Raw genomic sequence first — 15,709 nt, forward strand, 5'->3', positions numbered from 1 at the left:
GACATAATATTGGAACCATATTGAAAATACACTTTTTTGTTGTTGTTGGTTCATTATTTTTGAGCTACTAAATTGTAGCTAATATTTATATGTGAACTAAAATAATTCTATGGCAATTTAAAATCTGTCATCAGAACCCAACCAAATGCAGTATCATGAAATCATTCATATGGCATAGAAGGATTATTTCTTAGTGACTGGATTTCATGAATTCTATCTTACTGGATCATAAGTAGCCTAAAATGTATCCCTGTGGCTGTATTCCCAAGAAGAAATAAATCATTCTAATAAAGTAAGCACAGTGGGTAATATAGTGATTGCAATCACACACCTACATTAAAAACAACAAAGAATGCTGATATAGTGTCAGTCAGATTATTTTAGTCAGCCTGTTGCCAGAGCAACCATAGTAATCATGAGATCACATTTTAATTAAAAGTCTCCAAGTAATACTGATTGTAACAGTTGCTTGCCATAAATAACATGGTATCCTGATGTACATATTAAATACAGAGGAGGTTGATAAATATGCTGGTCACTAGAATTTCAGTATACTTTTGCAAGGGTAAATCCAGATTCAGCATATTAGGTAATCTTAATCTTTCATATTATTGAAATATAAGAGAGAAAGTGAAAACAAATCTTTGCCTGTTGGTATTCTAAAAAAGCTGGGGAAAGTAAGGAACATTGTTATGTCTTAGCACTTACTGAAACCAACACATGGTAAGGTGGTAACAAATACGTGCTAAATCTTCTCTGCAGGATTGCAGACATATTGTTACCCCTTCTTGAACCAGGAGCAGATTTCACAGCTACTGAATTTAGGAGTGACTGTTGTATAAACAGAGACTATGAAGCATGTTATCTCCAAAATTTCATGTGTTCCTGAAAACTAAATATCCAGTTTAGTTGTTTTGCATTTGAAAAGCTCTAAAAACAGTCAAGCATTTGAAAGTTGCCACTTCATAGGTTAGAGCACCATCTAGTTAAAATATGAAATCCTTTATGGAAGGAAATAATTAAGCATCATTTTTTAATTGATTGAACTCAACTTCTTTTTTTTTTTTCCTTCAGTAAACCAAGCACCTCGAGATATTAAACAAGTTACTCTGTAAAGTTTGGAGCAGCACAACGCAAAGCTGTCATTGCACTGTTCTTGCACTCGCAGAGCTGGAGGTAAGGCTTTTTTTGTTTGTTTGTTGGGGTTTTTTTTAGATATTAGAATTTTTTACCTATCCAAAACTGAATCTGAAAGTATTGAAATAATATCAGCTTCTACTGGGAAAACATTTGAGGCGGAAGAAGTTTACACCATAAAAGTTGTGACCACCAATTCTACTCCTGCAGTCTCGGAAGGTAACACACAAAGCAGAAATCAATTTTGTAATAGAGAATAAACTGTAAAAGCTTATCTGTCACTGCTAAATCAGTTTCCTCAATGCTGTTCAAAAACATTTACTTTGGTGATTACAACCTACATTCCTGCCACTCAACAGATATATAAATCTTTGCATATCTCCAACCAATCTGATCTTTATGCTGCTTAAAAATTCTGTGATTTCCGACTTCTTGTAGTTTTTTTATGAACACATTCAAGGAACCTGCTTGCCTTCAAGTGAAGTATTGGCTAAAGGTTTCTACCATACTATATTTCTCAATTCTGTGTAATAGGGCTTTCTTGGTAAAAATTGCATTACTACATAGCCACATTTTCCGTGGTAAACCAGCCATTGGGCCACATCTGCTTCTAAGTATTTACATGGGATTCATGTTCAGGGAGGAAACTGAGACAAGGCTGAAATAGGAAATTAGTGGCTGAATAGTCACTGGATGATTTACTTCAGCCTCTCTGTTGCACTGAATGATGTCGTAATGATAGATACAAGTGTTTCAAACTGATCTGGTTATGACACTTCAGAATATGCAATTCCACTGTGATATAATTGAATATTCTCCTCACAATGCATTAGCTGCTTAATTAATTGTACTAATCACATTGTCCAGCATTGTACACTTAGTGACAGAAGATTAAGTTGAAGTAACATTCAGCCTAAAATCTATTCATATAAAAATTAAGATTATCTCAAGATTACATCTGCAATGTGAGCAACTGTAAATATATATTGCAGATTATAATGAATTCACTCAATTGAAAACAGTGTTTCTAAGATTTTTTGTTATTATAAATAAACAGTGGCAAGTTGCATGTTTCCTGATTATGCTATTGTTTAGGCTAAAAATGCCTTTTTTTTGTTCAGTTAGAACATATTTTACATTCACAGAAGCAAAAAAAGAAGGCAATAAATCTAATCTGAAGTATCAGAAAAATACATGAACCTGAAGATCTTCTAATGGTGACATTGAACTTGATTTCCAATTGTAAAGTTAAGAGGGGAAAAAAAGGGTGGGATGAGCAACCAAGAACAAAAATATTTCTGGCTCCAAAGAAATTACTGCTTTTATGATGACAAAAGGTTTTCTCCCTGCACAGACCGTCATTTTGTGAAAGTTCATTGTTGCTGTATGGCTGTAGCATGTTACCGTATTTTCAAAACTAATTCCAGAACAAAAAAAAATGCATGACCTAATTTAGGGCAAATACATGAATTATCCCACAGGTGGTATATTACTCAAGTATAATTTTATTTGCAATGTCTAACCAAGAGGTATATGTTTTACAATGACTGTTCATACCTTTGATTTTTATTACAAAATAGGTGGCAGTTGAAATTTCCTTTCTGAATGTCACATTCTGCAATTTTGGTGAATACTCATTATCATATGCTTCCTAATTTCCATTTTGCAATTGCCAGTGCTGTTCATTTTATTTTGTATTTACTCTGGAAAATGAAATGTATATATACTTTGGAATGAGTAAGTTAGGCAGATTAGAGAATGTTCTAAAGACGTGACACATTTTTATAATTAAAAGGAAGAAATATGCAAACAGATTAAAAGACTAACAGCTGCAGCAGAATAAGATCAGCAGACTTTTGCTTGAGAAAAATACAAAGAGGACAGGAGAGGCCTCATCTGGGATTTCAAAATGTGGCTTCTTATACTTTAAAACTAAAAATCAAGCTGAAAAAGTTTCTGACAGGAAATGGAAGTTTATATTTTGATTTAAGACTATATATATAGGACCTTCCCTTAGAAAGACAGGTGCAATCAGGAGTGAGTGGACTTTTGAGTAGTTACATAAAGGTTCTTCTGTGACATGTTTTATATTATTGCAGCATAACATATATTTGACTGAGCAACATATCTTGCTGTAACTAAAATTTTCAAACACTTTTATCATCTTCCCTACACCTGATATGCAAACACAAAAACGTGCTCCTCAGTAGAGACCAACTGACGTGACTCTTAGGGACTGCATTTAAATATTGACCTGCTAAAGTTAATGAAGTAGTGACAGTTCACACTTTCTGAGGCTTCTCTCTAATTTAATTTAGAGAGATGCATCAGCAGTTGAAGAGGAAAGTTAATTCTGTAATTATCATACATAAAAATTAATGCTGCCACATAATATTTACTAATAAAACATATATTTAACTAATATATCTTTCACTCATGCATTCAATGTTATTATGCTGCATTTCTAGTTAAGAGTCAAGAATGAAGCCCAAAGGGTAATTAGTTATATCAGCAATACTAAAGAAAGATGTATTCTTTCAAAATACATTGCTTGAAAGATAGAGGGAATTTGTGTCAGGATTTTGGATTCTTATCAAGTGGAATATTTAAAAGTATTTTATATGAAAGCATATTCTTTTTTCTTTAAGAGACAACTAAAAAGTTCATTCTAAGCAGTTTAGGACACCATCATGGCAATTATTGAAAGAATTTAATTTTATAACTGGGGGTCGTGGCCATAATCTGCACTGGGGAAAGCTCATCAATTTATTGGTAGTTCAAAGGTTTTCTATGTGCATTATTCTTTCTGTTACAAACTAATAAGAATATGTTGAACTTTTTCTTCTTTCCAATCAGAAAATTTTGGAATATATAAGACCAGAAGTAAGCAGATGACTGCAGCAAAAATATTTTTAAATACTGAAACTCATAGAAACCTGATTTGGTCTCTGTTCTGCTGCATAACACTTGAAAGTTACAAAATTAACAATCTTCTCAATATTCCATTTAGGGAGTAAAAGCAAAAGAGATGACCAAGATGACTAGGCCAGGTTGGAATGTGACTGCCAACAAAGTGTGAGTAGAAATCTATTTAAGTTTCATTTTTGTGATATTCATCTATGATGAGGACCTGCAGTGTATGATAACACATTTGGATTTGTTAAATACATTAAATAAGAAACCTATTTTCAACAGTTCTTTGTTTTCAGTTGCACAAATACAATCTTGCTACATTCAATATTTTCTGTGTGAAAGAGAATACAGTAGAAGATTTTGGATATGGAATTCTTTCTTCAGAATTAATTCTATTTTCATATTCAAGGTATTCAGGGGTCTGTTGCACAAGACATATGGTCTCTGAATTGAACTCTAAAGCCCTGAACTCTACCCCAGTAAATGCTCCCTACAATCTAAAGAGGAACTAAATGCCATAGAAGTCATATATAAGAGGCAATTAAGTAAGTGGGGAGCATTCCAAGGTAACCCATAGAAAATGTTGACTGAAGAAGAGAGTTCATATCTAGCTATTTGAGTCTTCTGTGCCACAGAAAACCTGGAAAGGGAAAAAAACCTAATTTAGAGACAACATATGTTGCTTGCTGCTTTGTTATGCATTTTTAAACGCATGTCTGAGTATTTTCCTGTCAGTGACTGCAAAATAAAAAAATAGTTCTTTGTGTGGCTTTGCTAGAAACAGCCATTTAATTAAATTTTAACATATTGTGGTCTCTAACTTTAGTATATGGTACATTAATTTTCTGTGATGCTGGCATGCTGTGCTGATGGATTTCTCAGTCTACCAAATGAGGTAAATGAGGGACTTTCCAGGCAGTTTAATTTTTTCTAGGTGTCATGGCATTAACATTCTTTTTGGGAAGACAGATATCAAAACTTGACATTTCATTAAATGTTTGAACTTCTCTAGTAATATGTATTGTCTTGTCACCACAGTAATAATTGCCTGTTATACCCCACCTTTGTTAGTGAAAATACCACAGCCTTACTCAATGACAGTTGAGCTTTATTATCAAAGAGAAATTATTTAAGAACATGGAAGTCATAACTTCCATGGCAGTAATTGTTACCATCTTCTGTAAGTTAAACTACTCAGGTTTGTCCGGGTTTTGTGCTTGGTTTTTTGTTGTTTGTTTGGTTGTTATTGTTTGGGTTTTTGAATTATTATTTGGTGAGTGTATGTGTGCTTCCCTTGAATCATTTCTTTAAATTTATTAATGATCAAATTTCTTGTCCCATAATAAGTACAGTTTTAAATTTTTTGTGCTTGACTGTTCTGTGTCTATTTTGTGTGACCTGATGAGGAGGAAGATAAGTTGCAAACCCTTCTGTGTTCCTTTCCAGTTGTGGGTCAGTGATTTGTATGAAGCAGAACATTTTTGTTTCTTACTAATTGCATTGCTGAAGTGGGGGTTGGTTGGCACATCCATCTGGCATGTTCATATCAGGAAAACATTCCCTGATCATCTGATGATTGTTCTTATCTGTTAATATTAGTGAATATGATTGTCCTTTTCTAGATTCTCTACTGCATATACAAAAATCCTGTCCTTAAGAGTTTGTTTGAAGAGAAAGATGAGAGACAACAGACAAGAAAGGAGTGGGGAGATAAAGAAACTGTATATTGATATTGGTATACTGGCATAACAGGCTTTCTAACTGATAGTTTTGTAGTATTGTCTTTGTACCTTCATTTTTGGATCTCTTGCAGTGACCTCTTAATGAACAATAGTTTTTCTAATACATTTTCATTGATTTTAGTGATGAATTCCTGTGAAGGCTAAAGGTGCCACACTGAGGGACACATACTTCTGACTTTGCCTTCAAGAGCATCTGTGAATTTAGATTGGATTTTTCAGATCTTAATGAGACATAGCTAGGATGTGAAGAGTGTCTGAAGACAAAGATGGAGATGTGTTTCAAGTCCTGGTCTTTGTGGCTTAATTCTAGAGAATTTACTGTTGCATACTGGAAAATGCAGTTGAGTTATTGCACCTATTTAGTAAAAAAAGAAAGGATATTATAGGAATAAAACATAGGATAATATCCTGGGCAAACATTTGAAGTGTGAGGCATTGAATGGCAAAGAAAGTGACATGTACAGCATCACTTTACCTAGGCTGGGTGTGAAGATTAGGGAAGTTTTCCATATAGACCCTGCCAATGTGTAAAGAGAGGAGGAAGAGGAGTCTTTTAGATAGCTGCAATATATTAATTTTAGGTCCATATATACAGTGTTTCTAATCTGCTACTTTTCAGAGGTTTTTCTTGTTTTGCTGTTTCATACTTCAAGGACAGAATGTGTGTGGCAAACAGTGCAAGTAAAAGATCTTATGGGCAACACAGATTGCTCTGGCCATGTACAATATGTTGTAACAAGGGATTGCTTCTGAAAGAGTGGTGTTATGCAGCAAGAAAGACATTCTACACTGTACTGCTCATTAATTCCACTTTACTGCACTTTGTGACTGCATTGTTTCTCTTTTGGTACTTTACAAAGAATATTGAAAGGGATCTTGAAATACTGTAGGTACATAGGATGCATTTTCAGGCTGTAAAATTACAGAAGTAATAGATTACATTTATATAGGAAGCACTTATTATAAATGATCATTTATTGTTGGATTTTGGGGTTTTTTTGTTTGTTGGTTTGGTTTGGTTTGTTGTTTTGGGTTTTTTTTGATCAGGTAGTCTAATGTATAAGTTATGACAGTTTTGTCCAGCTAGTTTTGCTGCACAGTTTTGATTTTTCAGCTAGGAGATGAAACTTTATGAATTCTGCTTTTGACTCTTTAGAAACATTTGGCTTAACTTATGCTTAACAAACAGCTTTTTCATTGATTTCGTGGGGGAACAATTCCAGTACTCTTGCTCTCAGGCACTGCATCAAGGTGTGTCCAGCTCAAATGTACAATGAAAAACCTACCCCTCACCTAGGAGATGTTGTTGCAAACAGTGGATTATTTCACTGTGTATGTGGTGATCATCATGATGCCAATTTAGCTGCATCACAACCAAAATTTGCAATAGTATCCAAACCTCTCAAACCACCAACCATGTCAATGCTATTCCTCACTTCATATTTCATATAGTAATGCACTAAGTTTACTGGCCACAGGCTGAAATGCTCCTAATCATCTGTTTATGTAACCTGTTCATTCCCTAACTGTTGATACCATAGGAAATAGAGGTTATTTGGAAAAGCAAAGTGCCAAATCCTGTTTTATTTCTTACATTTATTACACTCACATTGAAAGAATTCTTTCATCTGTGAGAACTTGGTGGTGTTTACTTTACAGAAGCAAAAGATGTATGCTGTATGGATTTGTTCTGTATCAGAACATACTTCTCTGCTTTCTCCCTGCATCAGTTAATAAGGGTGTTTCTCAGCACTCTACTGCAGCAGTTTGGCAGCGGTGACGGAGGAGGTGCTGACTTGTGATGCAGCACAGCAGGGTAGCCTAAGCAAACTATTAATGCAAGGAATGGTGTGGTGGGATTCAAGATTAAAAGTTAGTTCAATTTTCTAGTCGCTGGGAGGGCTTCTTCCAGTAGGGCCGTTTGGTGTGGCAAATGGTAACACCAGGAACTGTAAATAACAAGATTGTGTTTGATCTGATTGAGAGCTAAACTTTTGCCTTCCTATTGCAACACTCAAGGCATATTAATATGCTTAAGATTGTGATCCCCTTAGCATGTGTATTTGCAGATGCTTTTTAACACAGTGCTGAAGTGTGCTACGCAGAGATGACTGGTTGCAGGTTGCCTGCCTGGCAAGGTATTTTATCTGTGATGTGTCTTAATCGAGTCATCTTGACCCCAAAGTGAAAAGAAAATTTACTTCAAGGAGCTAAAAAAATAATCCTCAAATCTTTTTCTGTTCTCTGACTTTAATATAATCATTACATTTGCACTTTGCATGCACAAGTCCTTTAAAAGGACTCAATAATTATTTTTGCTGCTCAGACCTATCAAATCCTGAATAGGATTTGTGTAATCTACTGAAGTTCTTTCTGGTTGTTTTAAAATCCTCATCCTAACAGAGCTGACCTGGTTAAAATATGTAATAACTCACATTTTGTGGTTAACCGGGACAGAACTATAATAATGCTGAAGTCTATTAAAGTAAAAGGCTATGCTTTCATTACTTAAAGGTCAGGGAAGTCCTTTCCAGTGTCATCTGTGTACCTGTATTGTGTTTTCAGTCTTTGGATTTTCATATGGGCAGGTACTGGCACATTATGTATTGAAATAATAATGAATATTGAGGAAAGAGTATTACAAAATAGTTCAGGTTTAACATTTTTATCATGAACTGACTTGCTATTGCCAGCTTTCTGGAACTTGACTGCTTTTTTCCTGCAGCAATGATTTCACTATTGCCTAATTTTGTCAGACAGAACAGTAGTAACCTTAGGCAATTATGCTAAAACAACTTGTCAGCTACTCATTATTTTATTTTTAATGTATTAAGAAATTAAATGCTGCAAAATGCAACAGACTAAGGAGCTGAATCCATCGGTGTGTTCCCAGGGTGGTGGCAGAAGCCAGGTGGGTGAGCAGCTGCCCTGCAGTGACACAGCCCCAGCACTATACATCCCCTGCAGCCTCCCAGGGCCCCTTCTGGCCAGTCTCAGCCTCAGCCACTCATGGGAAGACAAGGAGATAATGTCTGATTTCCTGGAGGAAATTTATCCGTTTCTCTTGGGGTTTGACCTCTGTGAGAGAGAGGGAATTGAGGAGTAGGGGAGGGCTGTGATGACTGATGGCCTACACTCTGAGCAGTTTAGTGGGAAGCGTTTGTGAGCTTCTCAGTTCAGATCACCCTCCAGGACAGATATGTTACTGACACAGCCAGAATAACTGCCCTGTTGGATGGCTCAGGGAGCCTCTCCTGATCCAGCTGGACCACTTCAATGGTGGCTCCTGTCGCTGTTCAGACAGCACTTGCCCATCCTGCTTGAGAGGCTTGATTCCCCCAAAATCATTACCCTATCTCAAGGCCTTTATTATTATAGTTTCTTTTAACAAACACTCTGTCCATGGATGTCTGTGCTACCCCATGAAATATGCACATGTAAAGACATCATCCCACTATCGATTTGCAACTCCACTTTGAACATGTTGAGGAGAAAGAGCCAAGGGCTTTTGCAGCCATGCAGTGCTCTGGAGGAGTCCTTGTTACCTCAGACTTTGTTTCTTGCGTGAAAGAAAATCAGGCCAGCAGTGTTTAGATGAGTGAGAGGTTCTTGGCCTTGCAAAGGGCACTGCGTCTTCCTCCCTGTGTCTGGGAGGTTTGTTTCACTCTGTTGGCTTGAAAGCATCATTCCTGTTCCACAGCATATTGCTTTCAGGTTTCACTTTGACTCGGAGAGTAACTTATTATTATCAAGAACCTTTATAACTGTGCATTTCAGGTAATTTTCACAGATCTCATTGACATTGTTCTACTGCATACTGCATTGCACTTTCAAAAATGACATACTGCCATCAACTGAGAATGTGATAATCTCAGCAATTCTAAGAATATCAATATTCCAACCTTTGAAATTCTTTTTATCTAACTAGTGTGTGACAGTCTGCTGATTTAAAAAAAAAGTCTCATCGCTCTTTATCTCTTGATAGATAACTGACCATTACACCTCCTTGTTCTCTTTCATGATTATTAACAGCTTAGACATATTTCTTGTAATATCTCTCTATAAATAATTCTGGACTCGGGAGTTTGTTTCTTTTATAAATTAAGCTATCCAAAAGTGATAGCTCATTTCTCCATAGCTAGAGTCCATCCCCTCTAGGAGCAATTTATCTTTGCAGCAGCAGCTAACCCTTAGGCATTATTTATTTCATAAACTTATATTAATCATCTTTGCCAGTTTCTCTCTCAATCTCTTCCTTCCCACAATCTTCTGCTGCAGTCAGAACACCCACCAAATTTTCCGCATATTTATACTGCTGGTTTTAGAGGACAAAGTTTTCTGAGACATCGTTTTCTTAAACCTTTATTGTTTAAACACCAGTCATCAGTGATGGCACACTGAAAATTCAGGTTTTGCTGTGGAGCAGGGGCTGGCTGTTCTGTGAGGTCAGTCTTTACAACAGGTGTAGATACACAATCACTATGGATTGTCCTCTGGGAAAGACAGGCACAATAAATGAAAGTTAATTTAAAGTAAGAGGGCAAGGACTAGCCACATAGTTTTTGAGTTTTTCTTGCAATGGTTAGAGGGGAAGAAGTTAGGTTGGTAAGAATACCTCTCCAGGCCTCTGCTGTCCCAAATGTTAAGTCTCAGTGTCATTGAGTAGCGTAAGAGAGACCTGCATTTCAGAAACATGCCCTGCCATTCTCATTTCCTGTTCAAAGCCTGGCTGTGATTGCTCAGTTAACTGAGCTGGATGCACTCTGTGATGGCAGATGGACAAAGCTGCCACCCTCTGCTTTGCCAGAGCTCCAAAGGCAGTGCTGTGCAGAGGTGAGGAACTCGTGGTAATGGTGGGATTACACAGATTGCAAAGCTGATATTCTGGGTGAGGAGACACCAGGCTGCCATACCCATGCATTTAAGATAGGTGTTTGGGGCTCCTTTTACATCATTTAAGATATGGCTTAGAAAATTTAGTACTGTCCTTTTAGCTGTAATTCACACTGATGGAACAACTGCAGTTCATGTGCTCAATGGAAGTTCTTTACAGACTATTTTAAACATTATTGAGCTAGGTGTTGCTGACAGTTGCATTATTTCTCTAATATTGATTAAGAAATTTAATCAAATGGATTTTTTATGGCTTCCAACAGTCTAAATAATTCATAAGCTGCATTTTTAACATGCTGTCTCAAAAAATGTGTTCTAATGTGTCACAACTATAAAGGAGTGCATTGTAGAAGAAAAGAGCATGTGAAAATTTACACTATTTTTTTTGACATTTCATGTATTACTTCATCAGGTTTTTTCTCCTGATACTACTGATTGGTGAACAACAAAGAAGAAAACTTCCTGTTACAAGTCTATGCTCAAATTTAATAAAAAAAGAAAATTTAGCAATACTTCACCTCTGCATATGCCCTTTAGTTTAGAAAGGTTATCTGGAATCTTACAGTAAACCAGTGAGGGTGAGAAGGATTAGCTATTAGTTTAGGGTCCATCTTATTTGCATACCTCAACAATATCACCAGATTTGATGTATAGTCCCAATTTTTGAATTGTTTTTCCTTCTTCCCCTGCTGACAGTTCAGCTGTATGAAGGGCAACTTGTTTAGTCTTCTATTTTATGGCATGAAGCATTTACTCATCGGATTTTCTTTGTTAGTGCATATTATGGATTTTTTTTTAACTCTAATGCTAGAAACTGATCTAAAATGATTCCTTAGACTTCATTATCTGGGATTGGATAGTTTGATTCTGTAGTGGCTAAACTTGCATGATACTGAGAAGTTCCATCAGCTATGAAATACGAATGTTTTGTGTAGCACATTGTTCTCAGAATAAAATAAACATGATCTCTTTGTTTTATTCACTTTCTCTCCTAATCCTCCCATGAAGATTTTCCCTAATGCATCTAATTTCCGTAGAGCAGCTAATTTTCTTCTCCATTTCCAAAATTTTGTTTTCTTTTAGAATACCTTTTTTCCATTATTAGAAAACCACAATATTTTTGTTAATTTGGATTAAAATTATTAGATCCTTATTTGGTTGATTTCTTCATAGAGAACAAAATCTTATTCATCTTCCCTAAAAGCATGAAGCCTGAAAGCTGTTACTTTTTCTATACAACTATTTTCCTGTAATATTTTAACAGTGACTCACTTCCAGTTGCAATGAAATGTAGATTTTCAGAATGTGTTTCTCAAGGAATCCATGTGCAGGTGGGGAGGAATTATTTTGCTCATTGTCTGATGATGGAATAGACTATGGATCATCACCTAAGAATAACTCTTTTTTTTTTCTTTTGTCATGCTAATTGTTATGGTTTCTGACTCTCTGGAAAATGAATGGTATAAATGCCAATGCCCTGAAATGAATCCACTGGAATTAGTATTCTGCTGCTGTGTCTGTTTAAACAGACCAAACATTATTTGTGCACTGGTTTTGGAGAAGCTGAAAGTGCTAGTTTTGTCTGATTATTTTTGTTCTCAATCCTTGATAGAATAGTCACTTAGGAAGAGAGATTGGTATACCCTACCCAATTTGCAGAGCCAGGCATTACCTTGTGTCTTCAGGCTTCAAAAGGGTAATGACAATGAAGTGCTTATAAATCTTGAGTTAATTCAGGATATTTAGTCTTCTGTCTCTAAGATGGATATACTTTGGCACTTTAATTAACTGCTTGTTAATTCTAGGCTTGCATGTTCTGTGCAGCAACTTTAAATAAGATATGCCTATACTAAGACTATATTAAAGGGCATATTTTAGTGGTAAATAGATTCGAACTTTATGTTTTATGCATCCCATATATCGTGTGGCTTGTGATTCGAAACACACAAGACATGTTTCCAGGGTTTCATGTACAGTAAATAAATGTAAAACAAGCTCCTTGCACAAAAGTGCTACAAAGTAATCAGTACCAGGAAAGCTAAGAAGCTCAATGATACTTGGAAGACTGTAATTAATATTAATCTCTTGCATGCCAGAACAAGTGATTAAACTACTCCACCTCTTTTGCTTGATATGCAAATCTGGCTGAATGGCAACATCGAATGACAAACATGCTACTAAAACAGCCACTGGTGGAATTTTAAATGTGTAGCAAGAGAGTGAGAATTTCTAAAAGTGTGTGCATATTTAAAGAATTTCATCACCTTAAGGCCTGTCTGTGCCTTGTTTTCACTGATAATAGGAAAGGACAGAGATTATACATTTTTTGTGTGAATTCATCCAGGTAGAAAAGTAGCTTTCAGTATTCTCTCTGCAAGCATGTTTTTCTCAAATTCAGAAAACTAATGCACAAAGTTTCTGTTAAATAAGGGTGGACAACTATCTAAGTGACTGCTAAGAACTTTATGTTCCAGGCTTCTCCTTGCTCTCAGCATGCCTCCAAAATGCTGTTCCTATTGTACTGTTGCAGAGGCTGTTCTTCTGAACTGACTGCTACCCACTTTTCTCCTCCTTCCCTTCTGACAATCTCCATTTTTTTTTTCATCAGTGCAGTAAGAAAGTCAGGCCACACTTTATTTTACTGCTTGCCGAGGTGTTAATTATCTAAAATTCACTCCCCCCCCCGCCCCCCTTCTCCCTTCTCTTCCATGTTTGAACTCAAGATTGACACTTTAGTCCAGGTCTTTCTAAATCAAGGCTCTGTAGGATATATCTCCTTCCTCTGCTTTTGAGTTTCTTGTTTGCCAGCTGATTTTCTCCTGGTTTGAAGCCCAAAATCGTCTGAGACAAAAATGAGATCACTTTAACCACTGCAATCCTGATTCAAACCTTGGTCAAAAGGAACATGTTTCTGTAATAGTAATTTTTTCTAACTGTGAGAATGGCACAGAAATAAAGTGCATTTTAGCTGGAATCCATTATTAAAGAATGGTCCACAGCAAAGCTGGCGATTGAGCCCCTGGGTTTGGGAGGGGTCTGGTTCAAACCAGGTGCTGGTTTAAACTTACGCACTGACAGATTAAGGCGCGTACTTTTGAACTAGGAAGAATGTAATGTACCAACAACTTGGAACAATGTGTGTTTTTAGGTTTGGGTGGTTTTTGCTGCTGTGAATCTACCTGGAATACAGACCTCTCAACAGTTTATGGAAAATCAGTAATGACTGAATTCTAATTAGGAATCTATCCACCTCACAGTGAGAGTGAAGATGTATGTCCTGCACACATTTTAGAGGAATTCTTTCCCCATTCATTTTTTTCTTCATATCTTTCTGTTGCATATTTTGAGACAAGTGACATTCCTAGCAAAATCCTTGTGGAAGACAAATTTCTTCTATCATCCTGACCAAGTTTTCATTTATACTTTTGAATATAATACTGGCCAGACTACATTTTGCCTTATCTGTCTGGCTTCGTAAGCACTAACCTACACCATCTGGCAACAGAATTTATCCATCATATTTAAATAATCATGTGAGGGTTTTCCTATTACTTCTGGTCTCATTAGCACTTTAATTAGTCAATGCAATTAATAATATTTTTTCCATTAATGTTCAAGGGAGTTTCTTTATTTCTTACAAAAGATTTAACCTGAAATCTTTATTCCAAAAATACTAAGTGAAACTTCTGATATGCAAGTAAGATTTTTTAACTGTTAATATTCAATTTGTTGCTACGTTAAAATCTTGGTTTCTCTCTGATGTCAGATTTCTTCCTGGTTGATAGATGGGATTATCCCTATACCTTGGGAGTACTTCCCATTTTAAAAGCAACCTATTGTCTCCAAAAAGCTCAATTACTATATAACTCCATAACTCTCTATCTCTTGACATTTTTCTCTGCTATTAGTAGGCTTTGGATTTTTTTTTTTTGTCCTCAAACAAAAACCTTTGTACAGAGCCTTTGGGGTTTGGGGGTTCTTTTTGTTAATTTTATTGTTTTCGGGGTTTTGTGTGTGTGTGTGTTTCATTCATTTCTTTTTGTTTATCTCCATTTGTCTACCTGCCTGTGCATTCCACTGTCCCAGTTTCTGTAAGACTGATTTTTCTGAAAATCTTTCCGGAAAATATAATGTCAAATATTTCCTTCTGTCCGATTACCCCTAAGAGATTCCTTCTTTACTTGTGCCATGCACATCAATTTTCCTCCTTTTATTTTTTCTTAGTTGGGACTCTTAAAATTATTTAAAATATATTTTATGATCTTATTTCTGTCTTTGAACATAACTGTTGGAAGCATTTGATGTTGGTCAGAGTATTAAATTCTCCACAGATATAAAGGAATAGCCCTTTTCCTTTGCTGTGCAGAATGATAGATGGTAGATGGATGTCTTAACCTTTTTATGTGGGAAGCATTTAATCTGTTATGAGTCTTTATGAACTTTGCTTAGGGAAGAAAATGTGTGTGTTGGATATAGCTTAACATCACTCCTATTTGCTTTTTAGGCGTTGTTATTAAGGAGAATTATTCTCAAAGGATGGGAAAGGAAGGGCAAGAAGTAGAGATCACATTTAGCTTTGTATTGGTTTATGTATTTGGTTTTGTAGATTCTTAAGTATATATTTGTAATCACTACACATAGGGATACAATATCTAAAGTACAGGTTTGTAGCCCTTTTAAAATAAATATTTATCTCAAAATCACTACTCTTGACATACAAAGGAGAAAATCATACTCTCATAAAGACATCTACATTGTATTGATACAACTTCATTTGCAGTTAGGGCTTTTATTCTTTCATTAACCTTGAGTAAGAAATAAAATCACAAATGGAGCATGTTAACATAGGTATCTACAGTTTTGCAGCAGAGAAGAGAAAAAAACAATCTGGATGGTCACATTTCAATTTCAGAGTACCTGGTAAAAATTTTTCCCTTTTTATTTTTCTGAGCCTTTTTATCAACATTTTTATGAATTGGAAATGTAGGAAGGCACTATGTTTTCAGTTTCTTACAAATGTTGTA

At 35.8% G+C, this 15,709-nt stretch overlaps 1 long non-coding RNA gene across 1 annotated transcript in view; it reads left to right on the top strand.

The window, feature by feature from the left end:
- The window catches only part of LOC139677088 (uncharacterized), a 180,429-nt gene that overhangs the window by 145,836 nt on the left and 18,884 nt on the right, over positions 1 to 15,709 (top strand). Inside the window, exons 3-4 of the long non-coding RNA XR_011698774.1 lie at positions 1,075 to 1,176; positions 4,148 to 4,212. This is a non-coding gene — a long non-coding RNA (uncharacterized lncRNA). The remainder of the gene's footprint in view (positions 1 to 1,074; positions 1,177 to 4,147; positions 4,213 to 15,709) is intronic.

Source organism: Pithys albifrons, chromosome 11, assembly GCF_047495875.1.
Source record: "Pithys albifrons albifrons isolate INPA30051 chromosome 11, PitAlb_v1, whole genome shotgun sequence".
Classification (NCBI taxonomy): Eukaryota; Metazoa; Chordata; class Aves; order Passeriformes; family Thamnophilidae; genus Pithys; species Pithys albifrons.